Source organism: Panthera uncia, chromosome A2 (assembly GCF_023721935.1).
Source record: "Panthera uncia isolate 11264 chromosome A2, Puncia_PCG_1.0, whole genome shotgun sequence".
In the NCBI taxonomy this organism is placed as follows: domain Eukaryota; kingdom Metazoa; phylum Chordata; class Mammalia; order Carnivora; family Felidae; genus Panthera; species Panthera uncia.
The window spans coordinates 128,031,910-128,044,126 of NC_064816.1; positions in this window are offsets into that span (position 1 = coordinate 128,031,910).

Below are 12,217 nucleotides of genomic sequence, written 5' to 3' on the forward strand. Positions count from 1 at the left end.
TCATATTTGAGGATCAGTGAGGTCAAAAGGTTTGACAGAGAACATTCACATGTAGAGGGTAAGGTGCTAAGAAAGGAGAAGACATACTCAAAAAGTTGCTAAAGAAAATGTACCTGCTACGTACCTGACACGATACATAATTGTTTACCTCTTCATGTCACGATTACAAAATAGAAGAGGTCATCAGTTTGAAACTTGACTAGCTCTGTGGTTCTCTTCTTAATCCCTTGCAGATTGATCTGTGTGTTCAGTAACAATTTGCTATTGCCCTGGGGCGATTGCACCAAGCAGCTAGCATGTTCCTGTAACACTACACAGGATGCTGATCTGAGGCCAAGCCCCTGAGCCACCACTCTCTTCCTACCTCCAAAGGCAGGCAACATCTTTAGTATCATGGGGCATGAGACACATGGGAGCGAACACCTGACCTGCCTCTCCTGCTTAATTATCCTTTAAATATATATATAAATGATGCTATAGAAAATGCAACATTTAAAAGCTCTCAATCCTTTTAGATAAAACGTGCTGAAAAAAATTAACAAGACATCTTAGGGGAAAAGTGATAAAATTTAAAAATGACATTTCGCCTAATATAGAGTTATTATGATCATATATTCACAGAGTCTCCAGAGCCAAAAAAAAAAAAAAAAAAAAAAAAGGCTTTGGGGGGAAAAATTGAAAACTTTTTTCAAAAATTTGAGTAAGCACCAAGCTGAGAGTCCTTGGAATTGAAATCTACAACAACATAGAGATGCTCTATTGGTGGCCCGTCATCAGAGAAGTGACAACTAAACAGCTAATCTGCAAGAAACCAAATCAACAGAATGTCAATAGAAACATTTCATCTGGAGATATTGGACCTAGATGTTAAAAGTCTTGTAATAATATCAAAAGCTTGCTACTAATGCCACACATTGATTTATAGTTTTGACCTCTTTGATAATAGAATTCAGTTCAAAGTGAATATAAAGGAATAAGATTGCATAGAATTAAATAAATTTTAAAATACTTCTATAGGTCAAACTTGTTTCCCAACAGCCATGAAAATCTCTGTGAGTCTCATTAAAGAATCCAACGTTTTGGTTGTTTCCAGTCTCTGACACCTGGTTCTCACATATATTCTCCTTATCTGCCACTATTGAATGTTGATTTAATACTCATTCTGATGCATTGTTTTAGCTCAGCTTCTCCTCTAAATGAAGGGACCTGGAAGACCTATTACATGAGAACCCCCGAAGTGCTACCTTAATGAAAAGTCTCAGTTTGCCCTTCGTCATGTTTATCTAACCATGTTTCTTAGACCCCATCTGGATGGAGGGGTAGACGACACGAGTACATGTTACAACAGTAGCCTCTGGATCCAATCTCTTTTATCCCAGTCTCTGGAACTCTGATTCCTGAAGCCCTTGCTCTTGTGATTATGGAGAACACAGTGTAGCTCATAAGATCCCACAACTGGCCATGCCAGTCCCCACTCATCAGCACACAGTTTCTGTCCACCTTCCCCTGTGCTGCCTGTTGTTAGGCCCTAAGGAAAATAGACTCTCTTCCCAATCAAGAAACCAACAGTGATGGTCACAGTAGATCCGTATCAAATAGAACAGACTCAATTTTGACCCTCTCAATGGACTATGCTAGGGCAATCATATGTAAGAGCAGCTTCTGGCTGTGGGTGGCAGATGGCCTGAGCCACCTCAGGGTTTCCCTCAGAGTAGAATTTTCTGCCTCCTCACCATCCTTCCACTGGGCCATGGGTTCCTCAAGTCAGTTAGGCAGTATTAAGTTGAAGTGTTGGCAAGGATTTCTTTCCTTGAAAGGTGCTGGGTTAGGAGTGTGATTTCACTGTGTTCTCAATGTACTTGTCCAAACATATTTATATTTCGGAGTTGAATTTCTTTCCACTCACCTCTTCCTGCACCCCCCTCAAAAAGGTGTTTGTTATATAAGGACCTCATAAAATTCTGTATCCCCTTAGTGGGCATTCAATTTCTAATATCCTTTTCTGGGTACAGAATTGTGGGATGTGAGCCTGTTCTGACTTGAGAATTGTGTAGGACCTTACAGAACACATGTAATAGGGGAGCATAAAAGTCATTCCAGTACTAAGTGGTAGGTAGCAAACTGCCATATATTTTTTCCTGTTGCCACTTTTCAAAAAAGCATAATAGGTAGAAGAAAATCATTGGTCTCATCCAACTTGACGTGTCCTGTTCTAAAATTGGTGTGTAGTTGAATCAAATGCCTGAAAGATGAACCCCGTGACAAGGCAGCCAGCCTAAATCATGGATGTGGAAGGCATGGGACTAGGTCTCTGGAGGCTTAGTGTCTCCCTATGATTCTTTCACTGACTCTGTGGGATACCTCGAACAGGTTCCCTCTCCCTTTGTGTCACAGTTTGCTCATATGTTTAGGAAAAAAAGTGTTTCACCAATGTCCGTGCAAGTTTCTTTCTGCTTTACTATCATCTGATTCACTTTATTGCAAATATACACCTAAAAAAAAAAAAAAATCTAAACCTAATGACTAAACTTAGTAATCATGACCTAAGTAATTATCTTTTCAGTGGTTAAAACTAACAAACAAAAACCCAGCAAAAGTGCACAGCTTTCAAGAGCTAATCAATATCCAGCTTCAAGAAATAATGAGTTCTTTGTTCTGGTTGGGGCAAGCTGGCTTGGAATGAGGAGGCTAGGTGACTCAGAATCACAAATTTTGGCTCCTAAGTATCTTCACCACTAATTGGCTCTACAGCTGTGGGTCATAGCTGCTGGCTTGGCCTTTTTGCATTGAAAGTGATGTGAGGGAGACAGGAACTAGACATAGAAGTAGAGCAGGGGCACCTGGGTGCCTCAGTCAGTTAAGCATCTGACTTTTGATTTCGGCTCGGGTCATGCTCTCGTGGTGATCTCATGGTCATGGAGCCTGCTTGGGATTCTCCCGCTACCTCTCTCTCTGTTCCTCTCTCGCTAGCACGCACACCTGTATGCGTGTGCACACACGTGTTCTCTCTGTCACACTGAATGAATACATAAACGGTAAAAAGAAGTAGAACCAACAATGAGACCAGAGGGCAAGTCATCACAGGCTAGTCTGAGTAGATGCAGAGGCCACTGGAAGAAGCCTGAGGGCCTCGTGGTTCAGTAGATCAGGTTCACGAACTGTCGGATGAGTGTGATGAACATGCCTACCTCAAAGGGCTTTGTGAGAGAAGGCCCAATGAGTCCATTCCCTCACTTATTCAACAAATATCTATTCAGTGTCGATGACAAACCAGACCATGCTTGAGGCCCGGGAGAGCACAGCCATGAACAAAGTCCAAGAGAGAGCCTTACCCTCAATAAGCCTGCATCCTATTTGTAAGAATATATAAGAAAATATCCTATTTAGGAGAATAAAGTGACCGTGAGTATTCCAGTACATGAGAACTGTTCAGTGAATGTTAGTAGTATCATTATGGCTGTTATTGTGGGACGCAAGAAATAGATAACATTTTAAATTTTGACTTTTCAACATCAATATGTTATTCACTTTCTCTCCCATTGTTTTCCTTTTTAAAAAAGAAATGCTCTGTGGTTTGGTATTATTAAATATATCCAACTCTTGAGATGCCTGGGTGGCTCAGTCAGTTGAGAGTCTGACTCTTGATTTCGGTTCAGGTCATGATCCTAGCGTTGTGGGATTAAGCCCTGCATTGGGCTCTGTAATGAGTGTGGAGCCTGCTTAAGATTCTCTCTCTCTCAAGGTACCTGAGTGGCTCAGGGAGCCGAGCGTCTAACTTTAGCGCAGATCAAGATCTCAGCCCAACTCAGGTTGCCTGTCAACTGACAAACAGGTAATTAATTTACAAATAAAATAGGAAAAGACCTGAATATAAAGAAAAAGAGATACGAATATGAATTAGGTTGAAAAAAATGTAGTACCATCACCTCTCTCTACCTGCATGTGATGGAGAGGGTGGTCCATTGATTATCTTTCCAATGTATTGTTATGGCTTATACCTCCTATGCCTCACTGAGCTTTCTCTTTCTCTTTTCAAGAGTCCAGTTGGGAAGTCAATATAAAACATTAACTCTCTCTCTTTGGAATTGCTGTACTTTTCAAAGCATATTTAACGGGGACATAGAGGCTCAGATTCAGTTAAGGAAACATAGTCAGTTTGATGAAGACCTCAACCAAAGCAGAGTTTAGCATGAAGACGAAGGAATAAGTTAAAACATTTCACAAGTAAAATCTCTAGGTTTTGATTGGCAGAGTAAACGTGGAAGATGAGAAAAAGGGAGGAGTCTAGGGTGTTTCTTAGATGTCCAACTTAGGTGACCAAGTGTATGAAACGTAAATTGAACAGCGATCACTACAAGTATATAATGAAAAGGTAATTAATTCATTTTGGTCACTTTCTAAGCTTTATTTAGTGGGATGATCTGCTGTACCAGATTAGAACTTGGGCAAGTCTCATGGCTCCTCAGCTCACTTTTTGGTAGTAAACATTTCCATTATCACTTGAGGTCACAAAATGCCCCGATAGGACATTTAGAGCACAGTTTCATGTTTTAGTCAAAACTGTGATCTTGACTTTGAATGACATCCTCTGCCCTCCTGTAGCTCAGATTCGCTTTGGGCTGCAGCTGTGTTATGGGGTGAGTACCATGGTTACCTTCATCTGCTTCGTAGCCCCGCCCATCTCCCTCCTCACAGCTGCACATTCTGGTCAGCAGGATCAAAATGGCTAGGGAGAGGTAAGTGGCTAGGGGATGGTTCTGAAAGGGTTGAGGCAGGAAAGGCACGAAGCTCCAGCCCTTACTTGCTTTGGAGGTTCATTCTGGGCCTAGCTTATGTATAAGTTGCCTTTTTTTTTTTTTTTTAAAGGGGGAATCCTTTTGGGAGGCAAAAAGAATAACTAGAAAGCCTTTTTCAAAGTGGTTGCTTTCTGATTCTTCCACCAAGCCCACATGCTCTCCTTTTCCAGCCTCTTACTGCCATAGTCAGGCAGGACTCCACTAACCCCCACACTGGCTCTCTCACCAATGCAGACCAAATTTTGTCTATTAAAGAGTCAGGCACCAGTCCTTCCAGTCTCCCAACTTCACGGAACACATTGAAAAGTTCTTGGCATTGTCTCCCAGAAGCCCCCTTACTAGGTTTGGAATGAGAAGTTAGCACAACTTCCAATCCCTCCCCACAAAAGGCAATCGTCTCCCCCTCCCTCCCAAAAAAGTCCCTTTAGCAATCTTTCGATGAATACTTCAACCTGAACATCCTATTAGAGGAACATCCTATTAGAGGAGACCTTAACCAAAACAGAGATTCCTAGAAGAGGAGCTGATTGTGGAAAGAAAGAAAAGAGCCTTTTCATGAACACAACTGAGAGCAATCAGTGGTTAACCCACTTTGGATGGGTTACAAGCAGCTGCTGGAGCCCAGAGTCCTTCGTCACCAGGCATACCAGGTTTTCACTCGAAAGCTCTGCCTGCCTCAGTGCCTCATCAGACTTCTCAGCCTCCCACATCTCGACTTCCCAGATATGGTCTGGTATAGGAGAAAATAAAAATTTCTTCAGTAGTCTTCTGGCTTTTCATCAAATCATTTCCCCAGAAACCACAAACCTCAATAGGACAATTGTCCCTCTTGAGTCTGCCTTTGTGTCTGAAGTTCCCTGTGCTTGCACAGCCTCCTCCCTACACACACATTCTGGTTATCCTGACATCTACAATAACCCCTGTTGGTGGTTTTTATCCTTGCCCATGGGTTTCCCACTATGCCTCTGTTTGTTCATGGGGAGGATGTCCTGCCTCTGCTTTCCTTAAGAATGATCTTCTGGGATTAGGATTGCCCTTTGGACTCCTGGCCTACGTCCATACTTGAATCACCACCCACTGGTGAGGTTATCGGTCAGCCACTGATATATCCCGGGATTTTAGCCCAGTCTGTATCTTATACAATCCAAAACACCCCTGCCCAAGCCCTGGTGATACATGGCATTACTCTGACTCAAAAGGGAAGAATATGATATGAGAAAGTCAACCAAGAAAATTAGTCACAGTGTCTGGCAGTGGAAGTAAGAGCTAAGTCTGCATGAACACTCACTGTGTTGATTTCTGTGCCTCCAAAAATCATGGGCTATTTCCAGGAGAGTAAGAGCACTTTAAAGATCAGGAAGTTGGTGTTTATTTTTATGAGCAATAATTGACTATACTGGGAAGAATTTCAGCGAAAGTAAAATCTAAGCTCTTTGTGTACGTTCATTTGCTAAGTGTGACAGTGAATGTTAAATGTTATTCTTTTCATTGATACCTCCAAACTTCAAAGTCATGCAGATATACAAAAGGCCAGGATGGCCGTGAAAACTCCTTCAAGGTGACATCATCTTATCAGTTCTCAATAAGGTAAACTATACTTTTAATGCTGAACACCAGAGAAATTCATACAATCACCTTCGATACTAAACCTCCATTGTCATGTAAAGCCATGAAATCTTCTTGACAGAGTTTACAAATATATTTTGAAAATCTTACTGTCCGTACTTACTTCAGCTCTTTAATAAGGCTTAGGGCTAGAAAGAAAGAAAAAAAAAAAGTTGGCGCCTGCGCACTGGAGCACAGAACGTGGTGAGCGGAAAGATGGGACCCAGCAGCAGCTCCCTAGGAAGGCGTCCTAGCGGGCCTGCGGATTCTCACCAAACTAGACGCCTGCTCCCCAGACCAATGCTCCAAGACCAGCAAATATGTCTCTCAGTCTGATCACTTCTCTACTGGCTGCTTCTGTGCTGGACCTTTGGGCAGGTGAGTCCACAAGGGGGGTCGCGGGCCCTTTAAGAGCCCTCTTGGTTTGCGAAGCCTGTGAGTGTTGGTGTGGAGCCCTGTTGATTTTTGAAGCTAGATGTTTCCGGGGTTCCTCACTCAGATGTAGGTCTTCGGAGATTCTCTGTGCGCCCAGGCACTCTCCTAGGCCAATTCCCATATGTCATATTTGATGCTCATAACCAGTCTGTGATAGGAGAAATTTCCTATCCCACTTATCAGATGGGAAAGGGCTGCAGTGACATCCCTAGTGTTGCAGAATTGGAATTCAAATGTCGAGCTTATAGTTTCCCACAACTGCTTACACAGGAAGCGTGAGTTTGGCTTTGCACATGGAGACATTTTAATAAAAGAATAAGTTCTCAGGTTGAAATTCTGAAGTGCTTTTGTGTGCAATGTCTGCAGGAAGTGATTGCAAGCCCAAGTGTTTATAGAGACCTGAATTCCGTATTTCTGTGAAAGATACGGCTGTTTTAAATTTTTTTTGTTTGTTTGCGGTCTAATTTCCCAAATGAGTTGAGGTAACAACATGACTACTTTTTCTTAGCACCCAGTGAGTTAATGGGTTAACAGTTTTGAGATTAATTAGCAACATGATGTGTTAGATGGGCTGCAGAAATCTTAGTGAATGCTAAGGTATGGACTGGTTATTGAGAAGCAAAATATTCAGAACCTGTGGTTTTGGGTTATCATTCTTTTGGAAATGAACAGCATTATTTCATGAAATTTCAGGTGACTCAGACATTTAGCCAGTAGAAAGGCCTACTTGAACAGATGTTTCTTAAGGTTAGGGACCACAGTGTTACCCTTCAATACTCAGAATCAACCCTGTGGCTGAGTACAGGCTGAGTACAGAGAGATACTCAGTACAATTAATCACATATAAATAATGTAGTTTAATGCAAACATGTAGGCTTTTTTTTTTATCAGAAGTTGTTTTATTACCCAAACTATTTTTACTATCCACTGTGTTTCTTTTTCTCTTTGTTATCTATTTTATGTGGTGTTTGGAGGTATAATAAACCATAGATCTATTGGCTAGCTTAATTGAAAAATGTTTTGAAAAGAAAAGTTAAAAAGCAAAACAAAACATACTGAAAACCATTTTCATACAATTTCTTCCCTCTGTTAGTTCAGTTGTAAGAAATAGAGAACAAAAGCATTACCAACCAGGGCTTTTAGCAGAAACATAATTGCTTACACATCCAAATACATCAGCCAAGTTTGCAACACGCGATTAGGCAGCCAATTGTGTTGAAAATGTGCTTGCTCATTCAGAGAAGACCACGCCCCAGGGCTCACCCACTCGCTCCTCCTCAGTCCTGAGGTTCAGTTAGCACCAGACCATGCCCATTAGCCACTTGTTGAAAATATAACAGGGCCACCAGGTGGTAATCATTGGGGTGCAAATGAACGAGACAGTATCTTTAATAAACCCCACCTTAGTCTCTCTCCAGTCTTTTCTAATAACTTTAGTAGTGTCTATGAAAGGATGTAGATCATTCATGAATAGTTATGTGCCATGTGCTGTGAATAGTGCATTATATTTAAAAACATATGTCATTCATAGAGATGGATCAAATCCTAAATAGTTTAGCTTACATGTCACATGAAGAGTCATTCAAATTAAAAGAAAAGCAGGGTCACGTTGGATATTTGATCTCAGGTACATTTTTCCATTCTCATTTTGCCACCTAAACTTAATTTAGTTTTCATTTCTCAGGTGAATGTGTTTTGGTGATTTGGAAACCCAGCTTTCCCTGTCTTGGAGTTCTTTTCTAGCTATAACACTGACTTTTTTGAATGACCTTGAAAGTGGTATAGCCAGTGTTTTTTCTGTAACCTTGTCCTGAATATGAAAGTAAAACAGGACCATCTTCTCCACCCCACCCCCAGGAGTGCAGAGAGCAGTATTTTGCACCAGCGGGGCTTCCGGTGTTCAGAAAACTCAAGATGACAGGTGACTGTCCCATCCTTTGGTCGAATGGCCTTTAGCTATATGGTTGATCCCTTAACAGGTTGTCCCTTAGGATCAACCTAGCAGTGTAGGATCAACTCTGTGTTGAAAATTAGTTCTCCTGGGATAATAAGTGCTAAATATTATTCTCATTCCCAGCTGTTTACCACATAAAATGCAGGAGATGAAACCAGGATGCTAGCTAGCCAACCAAGCAGAAAGAGTAACATGCCTTCCATTTAGGCAACAAATTCCATTTTCTTTTCCTCAAGTGTTTGTTGATTTCCTGGCAGTCATCATCCCAGACAGAGCTTAATGCAAAAACTGCACCTTTACATGTCAAGCAACTCTTCGGCTCTGTATTAGTTTCCCATTGCTGTTCTAATAAATTATCACCAACTAAGTGACAGAAAACAACACAAATTTATTATCTTCTACTTGGTGATCATGAGCTCAGTGAAGTAAAGGCAAGGTATAGACAGAGCTGTGTTCTCTTTTGGAAGCTCTAAGGGAGAATCTGCTTCCTTGCTGGTACCACAGTTCTTGGTTCATGGCCTTCTTGGTTCATCTTCAAAGCCAGCAACAGCCAGCACCTTCTTCTGCCTTCCTCTTCCACTTATAAGCACCCAGTGTGATTATACTAGGACCATGAGTATAATCCAGAATAATCTATTTATTTTAGGTTTAGCTGATTATCAACCTTAATTCCATCTACATCCTTAATTCCCCTTTGCCACGTAACCTAACATATCCACAGGTTCCGGAAATTAGAATGAAGACCTCTCTAGGGGCCATTATTCTGCCTACCCCAGATTCATTTTCATTTTGGCTGATAAAATTTTTTTCAACTAAAATTTCCAAAAGCTACCTGCACATAGTAAACAGGAAAACACATCTTCCTGCCAAGTCCATTCTTTGCTCTTTGCCCTTACCAATATCTTTAAATTACTTTGCTCGTAGCCCGCAGATTTTAAGATTCAGCAATCTCTGGTTCCATATTGTCTGCATTCTAACCTCACTGAGCCCCTTCCCTCTCTACTTGCCTTTGTGTGGGCAGTGAAGCTCTTCTCTCAGTAACGAGCCCCTCTGCCACAGAGCAGACCTTTTGAAGAGTACCTACTTTTCATCATGCCAAAGTATGAGCTCACACACGTTCACACTTGCCTTTGTTCCCTCCAGGCTTCCATACCTCATGAGTTGCCTCTTTGCTTTCAGGGGAATCAAGGTAGCAGACCTCAACAGCATTCTGTTTCAGGGGTTGAGGAGAGGCAGCGGAGAGGGGATTTAGGTTATATCCAATGACCACCTCTTTCCTGGGTTTGCCCTCACAGCAGCTGGAGGGCTTGGAGGTGCTAAGCCCTCTGATTTAGAACTACACAGGTCTGAAGGCTGAGCATTTTCTATGAAGGGCCTTCATCTTTGGAATTCCCTCTCCAAAGCTATTGACCTATATGGCCTGAAGTAAATTCTATCTCACTAGTAAAGTGGATTTCACAGTTAATATGGCCAAGCTGATTTGGATTATTTATTTTCAATGTTAGCCACAGTTGTAGAACTCTCAGATGTGTGCAGGAATTGAACACATCTTTAGAAATCTCAGGAACAAATAGCACTGCCTGAGACAGGAGAGGGTTTGGCTGTAATCTTCCTTTTGTATTGCCTGTGACTTGCTCTAAATAGTGAATAGCAGCCTCTGCTCCATAGTTATTTCTTCCATGTTGTTTTTTTTGTCAAACTAACTTACCTGACCCATTCCTGTGCTTGCTTTCTTAGGGAATCTCTCTCGATATCTTGATAACAAATGACTGATAAAAATCAATGTAAATAGAGCACACACACATACCTGCATATTGAGTCAGCTGCACTCGCCTGTGTGGGGGACTGAAGTAAGGTGAACCTGAAGGAAGTTATTAGCTCTCCAGCAGGGGCGAAGAGAAAAGCCAGTTCTGTCAAAAGTGAATGTTGAAACAAAAGAAAATAACCCCGTCCCAAATGCTCTGGGCTGAATCAGCTTTCCTGGGGTCTTATTCTGGTTCAGAGATAGCTCTGTCCTTGAAGTACTCTCTGTTGAGTGGCACTAGTCCACGGTATCAAGTAGTGTTTAAAATACCTAGATTAAAAGCCGTCTGCATTTAATGTCTCAGCTCCAACAGGTATATAAACCAAAATGAACTTGCAAATTTCATTGAAGCTTTATCCTCCAGCCCAGGCTAGTCCCTAATGTCACAATTTCCACATTCCTGACAAAGAATCTTTTACTCTAACCAAGTTCCCGTTCACAGTTGGCAGCTGGCCCATCCAGCGGGGGAAGGTGACTTTAGTGGTGTCCTCGCTCTTGCAGGGGTGCAGGTTAACATCCTCCTTGGGCAATGAGGGGACTAATATTCTGTTCTTTGTTCAAAGCTCTGAAGGATCAATGTATGAGATGTGATACTCAAATTGATGCTATTCCTGTCCTGAAAGCATTAACTCCAGTTCCCTTCCCAGTGGAAGAGGTGAGAGGATGTGACTCTTGGTTCAGCACTGCCCAAGTAAATACTTTTTGTCAAATTGCAGCCTGAAATGCATTGAGGGTCCAATTACAACACGTAACAGACCTTCTTAGAGGTTCATGCTAATGCAAAATAGGCCAGGGATTTCAAATACATTCAGACTGAGCAGTGCAGCTGTTTTTACAGATCCAATGACTGTTCAACTAAATGTGGCCAGTGTGTTCCTTTAGCCTGGACACCATGTCACAGTGGGGGGCTCCCTTCTAGTCACACTGCTTTTGGAAATATCCCAGAAAATGTTGCATCTCTGGCAGAATTTTCGCACCTAAGGGGTAGCGTGTTTATAGACCCCCATGATCCCTGCCTACAGAGTAGTATTGGTAAAATTGCTTTTTTTGGTTTTGGACACATGAAGTAGAAGCATTGGTTTGATTGTACAGCTATCCTCCTCTCCCCTGAGCCTTTCCATTAGAAACAGCAAGTCGAAGAGCACAGTGATAGGTGATGTGGTCAGAGATGGTTGAAACCAGAAGCAGGTTCAAGTCAGATCTGCCGAAGTGAATGAATCTGTTCTAGAGACAGCAGTGACCCAAAGTTACCAATGCTTTCTTCCGAAGAAAAGAGGATAGTCGCTGTCAGAGCTATTTGCAAAACTAACTTCGCCTCAGCATCAGACCAGGTGTGGTCTATAGCTCACCGACCCATAGAAAGCATTTTTGTGTATCCCAAGCCCTGATGGACTGAATGGTCAGTGATTGCTTTGTATCCTCGCCCCCCAGCTTTATTGAAATATATTTGGCAAATAATAATGTAAGATATTTTAAGTGTATGTGATGATTTAATACACACACACACACACACACACACACATTTGAAAGGATTTCCTCCACTGAGTTAACACATCTCTTGGTTTTGTAGAACCTCCTAACCCACTAGTCCCAATGCAGTCCTCCCATGGTACTCTTGCTCTC